At 54.5% G+C, this 6,000-nt stretch overlaps 1 protein-coding gene across 21 annotated transcripts in view; it reads right to left on the minus strand.

The window, feature by feature from the left end:
• Positions 1 to 5,080, minus strand: part of CCDC7 (coiled-coil domain containing 7) — a 334,724-nt gene extending 329,644 nt beyond the window's left edge. For all 21 annotated transcript variants that reach the window (XM_039527959.1, XM_039527957.1, XM_039527971.1 and 18 more), the window contains exons 1-2: positions 4,942 to 5,080; positions 2,233 to 2,290 (exon numbers count right to left, since the gene is read on the minus strand). The gene's annotated coding sequence lies outside the window, so the exon portion shown is untranslated. The remainder of the gene's footprint in view (positions 1 to 2,232; positions 2,291 to 4,941) is intronic.
• Between the last annotated feature and the right edge of the window lie 920 nt (positions 5,081 to 6,000).

The raw sequence follows: 6,000 nt of genomic DNA on the forward strand, positions 1-6,000 counted from the left end.
AGCCCACCTCTTTGGGGTGGAGGTGTTCAGGAGCTCTAGATGTAAATGGAGCTGGAGATAGAGGCACAGAGCAAGCTTGTGGTCTGGTGGAAGAGTCATGAGGGTGAGTGGCAGAAGGAGCCCACCAAGGGTACCACTGAGGCCAAGGCATGGGGTAAGAGAAGTGAGGTCCTGCCCACAGGAAACAAAATAGGGAAACCGAGACTAGGGCTTGTAAGGCGCCATGCCTTAAGGTATATATGGTTCCAGCAGAGAAGCAGGAGGGGAGAACTCTGCCTGCTGCTGCATGTTGGTCTCGCTGTCAGTGAGGATAGCCAGGTCAGGCAGCAAGAGTGGCTGGCCAAACAGTGAGAGCTGTGTGTCAAGGAGCGGAGAGTCAGGCTCAGGGGCCACTGAGATGTCATCTTGATGTAAAAATTGCTGCTGCTCCATGGGCTGTGATCCTGCAGAGTGTGAAGTGTGAGTGGAAGCCTGCATCAACTTTTGCTTTGCTTTTGCAGGTGCTACAGGCCATTTATGGGTGCCCTTCAGGGGGCCTGCACCTGCTGCAGGAGCAATAGGCAGGCTTGGTACTGATGTTCTTGTGGGCACTGGGTCTGTCTTTAGTGCTGAGGAGAGCTTCCTGCAGCAGGAAGCTGGGTCCCTGCTTTTCACAGAATATCAGGGTTGAAAGGGACCTCAGGAGGTCATCTAGTCCAACTGCCTGCTCAAAGCAGGACTAATCCTCAGACAGATATTTACTCCAGGTCCCTAAATGGCCCCCTCAAGGATTGAACTCACAACACTGGGTTTAGCAGGCCAATGTTCAAACCACTGAGCTATCCCTCCCCTTTTGTACTCTGCATGAGCCATGGCTGAGGTGCTGGGGCGGTCGGAGGCGCCTGCCTTTGGTGCTGTCGGCACTGAGGGTAAAGATCTCGCAGGAGACCCTTTACCCTTTTGAAAATCTCTGTCCAGAGACATTGGGGCGTCCTGCCTCTTCATTTGAGAGGGTGAAGCCATGCTCCCAATCAGTTCCGACCTAGCCAGGGAGCGTGAGGGAGTGGGTTTATTATTGCCCGTCTCCATAGGTGGCTGTAGGGATTTCTCCATCAGGAGCATTTTTAGCCGCAAGTCCCTGTCACGACAAGCCCTGGTTTTCAGCCTGGTACAATGAATACACTTAGCAGGGAAGTGTGTCTCGTTGAGGCGCTTCACACAGCGTGAGCATCCATCAGACTGTGGCATAGGCTCCCTGCAGGAGTCACATTTCTTAAATCCTGGAGACCCTGGCATTATGGAACTAGGAATGCCTGGCGAGGGTGTCTCCATGGGAGATGAACGTGAGGAAAAAAGAGTAGTTGTTGTTTTTTTCTTTGTTTGTTTGTTTGTTTGTTTAAATAAGTAACTATTCTAAGGAAAGGGAAATAACTGGGATATTTATAGCTAACTATTTCTATGTCTTTGTACTTATTTCCTTCAGTGACCAGGGAAGAGGTCCGGCATTGCCCCAAGTCCCATCTTCAGTCGAGGATGGTTGAGAAGGAATTGAGGGGGGTGCAGGACGCACGCACTCAGGCAGACCCTAATGATGCCACGAGACAGCAGCTGGGCGTGTGCATCCTGACCAGGCACTGCTACCAAAGATCTTTGATCAACGGCACTGAGATGCACCATCACCTGGAGTGGAGCACCCACATGGACAGTACTTAAAGAAGAACATAGGTTTTCTGAACTTTCACAAGATGAGGCCCACACATTTTCAGGCATTTGCACACCATATGGACTCAGGCCTTTTCAGGCATATCTACACAGCCCATGGCAGCCTGAGTCAATAGCCCACTCTGCTCTAGGCTTCAGAGCCCAACCCACCACTTCAAAACTCTGTCTGGCTACATAGCTATTTTTAGAACACAAGCACGAGCCCTACAAGACTGAGTCTGTCAGCCTCAGCTGGGAAGCTCGCTACTGCAGGCTGTGTTCATATCCTTCTTGGGGAGCAATCTACTGTATGACCCTTTAACTCAGTGGATCTCAAACTATTTTCCATTGTGGGTCACATATGCAACTCTTTATGTTACGTGGGCCACATCCATATAATATATATACTAGCTGTGTGGCCCTGAGGATTTCACATGGGCTGCAACTGTGCACTGACTGGGCCATGGGGTGAGAACCGCTGATCTGGAGTAAACACTGAAAGAATGCATCGGGACAAGGACTCATTGTCCCTGCCTTGCCTCATAGCAGTACCTGCATCAGGAGTTTCTTGAGTGTTTTAATGCCTTCTCTGGTGATATCTGATCCAGAACTGAAAAGGAAATGGAGAAAAATTTGGATCAGTGTAGCATTTTCATTAGGCATGCTGAAATACTATAGAATACGGATTCTTAATCCAGGGAGATTATAAACAGGTATCAGGGAGTCATTTTTTATAGCTAGAGGGGAGGAATAGTCCCAACATTTCTTCTCTAGTAACGTGGAATCACAATAAGAAAAAGGTTGAAAAGCATTTCTATAGAGGATCTATGGGGTTCCTAGGAATGTCATTCAACACACCAGTACTCTATTGAAGATCTGAAGGGTTCTTGATCCCAAAGAGTATACTAAGATCCTACAGAGTAGGATCTGTGGGATTTATGGCATTCCCAGTAGGCTGAGACCTTATAAAGAAGAGTCTGTAAAACTTAAAGTAGCACCCCCACTCAGCTAACTAAAATCTTACAGTGGTTCTGTGGGATACCCACTAAGCTCACTCTGAGGCTATGTCTATACTAGCACGTTTGTTGGTAAAACTTTTGTCGGTCAGGGATGTGAAAAAACACACACATCCCCAACCAACATAAGTTTCACCGACAAAAGCGCCAGTGTGGACAGCACTATGTCTACAAGCGATGCTCTCCCACCAACATAGCTACCGACACTCTTGGGAGGTGGTATAATTATGCCGGTAGGAGAGCTCTCTAGGGTGACCAGACAGCAAGTGTGAAGAATCGGGAAGGGTGTGGGAGTAATAGGCGCCTATATAAGACAAAGCCCCAAATATCAGGACATAAAATCAGGACATCTGGTAATCCTAGAGCTCTCTCCCATTGGCATAGCGTGGCTACACTGGAGATCTTACAATGATAGAACTCCAGTGGTAGAGCTCTGCCACTGTAAGGTCTGTAGTGTGGACATAGCCTGACACTACAGAGACATATCTGTAGGGGTTTATGACATCCCCACTCAGCTCACCCAGTCACCATAGGTGGAGTTGTGGTGGAGAGGGGGTTAATGCATACTCAGCCCACCCAGATCCTATGAGGGAGAGATCTGTGTGGAGTTAGACAGGGGATTAGAGCATTCTCCACTCAGCTCACCCAGACCCTATGATGGGCTGGGGCAGGGGATTAGAGCATTCTCCACTCAGCTCACCCAGACCCTATGATGGGCTGGGGCAGGGGATTAGAGCATTCTCCACTCAGCTCACCCAGACCCTATGATGGGCTGGGGCAGGGGGTTAAAGCATTCCCCACTCGGCTCCCCCAGACCCTGTGATGGGCTGGGGCGGGGGGTTAGAGCATTCCCCACTCGGCTCCCCCAGACCCTAGGATGGGCTGGGGCAGGGGGTTAGAGCATTCTCCACTCAGCTCACCCAGACCCTATGATGGGCTGGGGCAGGGGGTTAAAGCATTCTCCACTCAGCTCACCCAGACCCTATGATGGGTTGGGGCGGGGGGTTAGAGCATTCCCCACTCGGCTCCCCCAGACCCTAGGATGGGCTGGGGCAGGGGGTTAAAGCATTCTCCACTCAGCTCACCCAGACCCTATGATGGGTTGGGGCGGGGGGTTAGAGCATTCTCCACTCAGCTCACCCAGACCCTATGATGGGTTGGGGCGGGGTTAGAGCATTGCTCCCCAGACCCTAGGATGGGCTGGGGCAGGAGGTTAAAGCATTCTCCACTCAGCTCACCCAGACCCTATGATGGGTTGGGGCGGGGGGTTAGAGCATTCTCCACTCAGCTCACCCAGACCCTATGATGGGTTGGGGCGGGGGGTTAGAGCATTCCCCACTCGGCTCCCCCAGACCCTATGATGGGCTGGGGCAGGGGGTTAAAGCATTCCCCGCTCGGCTCCCCCAGACCCTGTGATGGGCTGGGGCGGGGGGTTAGAGCATTCCCCGCTCAGCTCCCCCAGGCCCTATGATGGGCTGGGGCGGGGGTTAGAGCATTCCCCACTTGGCTCCCCCAGACCCTAGGATGGGCTGGGGCGGGGGGTAGAGCATTCCCCACTCAGCTCCCCCAGACCCTAGGATGGGCTGGGGCGGGGGGTAGAGCATTCCCCACTCGGCTCCCCCAGACCCTAGGATGGGCTGGGGCAGGGGGTTAGAGCATTCCCCACTCGGCTCCCCCAGACCCTATGATGGGTTGGGGCGGGGGGTTAGAGCATTCCCCACTCGGCTCCCCCAGCCCCTAGGATGGGCTGGGGCGGGGGTTAGAGCATTCCCCACTCGGCTCCCCCAGACCCTAGGATGGGCTGGGGCGGGGGGTTAGAGCATTCCCCGCTCGGCTCCCCCAGACCCTGTGATGGGCTGGGGCGGGGGTTAGAGCATTCCCCACTCGGCTCCCCCAGACCGTAGGATGGGCTGGGGCGGGGGTTAGAGCATTCCCCACTCGGCTCCCCCAGACCCTAGGATGGGCTGGGGCGGGGGTTAGAGCATTCCCCACTCGACTCCCCCAGACCCTAGGATGGGCTGGGGCAGGGGGTTAGAGCATTCCCCACTCGGCTCCCCCAGACCCTAGGATGGGCTGGGGTGGGGGGTTAGAGCATTCCCCACTCGGCTCCCCCAGACCCTATGATGGGCTGGGGCGGGGGGTTAGAGCATTCCCCACTCGGCTCCCCCAGGCCCTAGAAAGCAAGGAACCACAGCCCTGTAGACATGGGTCTCTAGGGTTCCCCTCTCTCCAAGACGATCCCCACCTCTGTGACCAGCCCCTGTAGGTGACGCTTGGTGTTCACTTAGCGGGACGCATGATTTCCGCTGCCTCTGGTCTGCCGGGGAATGAGCGGCCCGCGCGCGGTCGCTCCGCAACCGTCGCCCGGGGGTTCGCTTCTCTGGCACTTCAAACGGTAGCGCGAGCCCCTCCGGGGGGAGCCCGCGCACGCGGGGGGGGGGGCGCGCGCGGGGGAAGCGCTCCTCTCGGCCGTCTCTCCCCCACCGCCGAGCGGTTGTGCCTGAGGCGCGGGAGGGAAGGTTAAGCTGAGGGGCCGGCACCGCCTGGGGCTGGTGCCGTGCTGTGCCCCCGGCTTAATCGGAGCAGAAGAGCAGCCTCCCTCCCTGCTGTATTGGCTCAGGCTGCTCCTCTGGGTTCAACTTCTTTGCTTGTGTTTTGGTTTACTTCATAATTTGTTTATGGTATAAAACAAATATGGAAAATGTTTCATACAAATATCCCCCAAAATAATTATTGGGCAGGGCAGGCAAATCAAGCAGGGAGAGGGGAACCTCCTCAGGAGAGAGACAGAGATGCCTGACTACACTAGGGACGCTTGCTGAACAGTATGCAGACCCTATGGGAGGGGGGAGAGGTCTGTGGGACTTTATAACACCCCACTCAGCTCTCCCAGACCCTGGGAACCCTGTACCCCAATCCTGCCTTTGAGCCTCCCAGGAACCATGTTACAAGGTTTGGGCCCTAGGCACAGATCCTCAAAAGTATTTTGACACCTAACTCCCCAAATCAATGGTTTTTAGTAGCCTTGGCTATGTCTACACTGCAATAAAATACCCACAGCTGGCCCCTGTCAGGGGACTCAGGCTGTGGAACTATAAAATTGTAGTATGGATGTTCAAGTCATGCAGAATCCTGGGCTCGGGACTGCCAGTACTGGGTTTACTATGGCGCCGGGTCCACACTCAGAAAGGTCCCAGCCCCTGGACCATGGCCCCACATCCCTGCTCCACATGCACTCTGCCCTGAGGCCTCTCTCCTGCTCAACCTCTTCTTCCTGAGGACCCGCCCATTGCTTGCTCCTCTC

This window comes from Mauremys reevesii, linkage group 2 (genome assembly GCF_016161935.1).
Source record: "Mauremys reevesii isolate NIE-2019 linkage group 2, ASM1616193v1, whole genome shotgun sequence".
NCBI classification, from domain to species: Eukaryota; Metazoa; Chordata; order Testudines; family Geoemydidae; genus Mauremys; species Mauremys reevesii.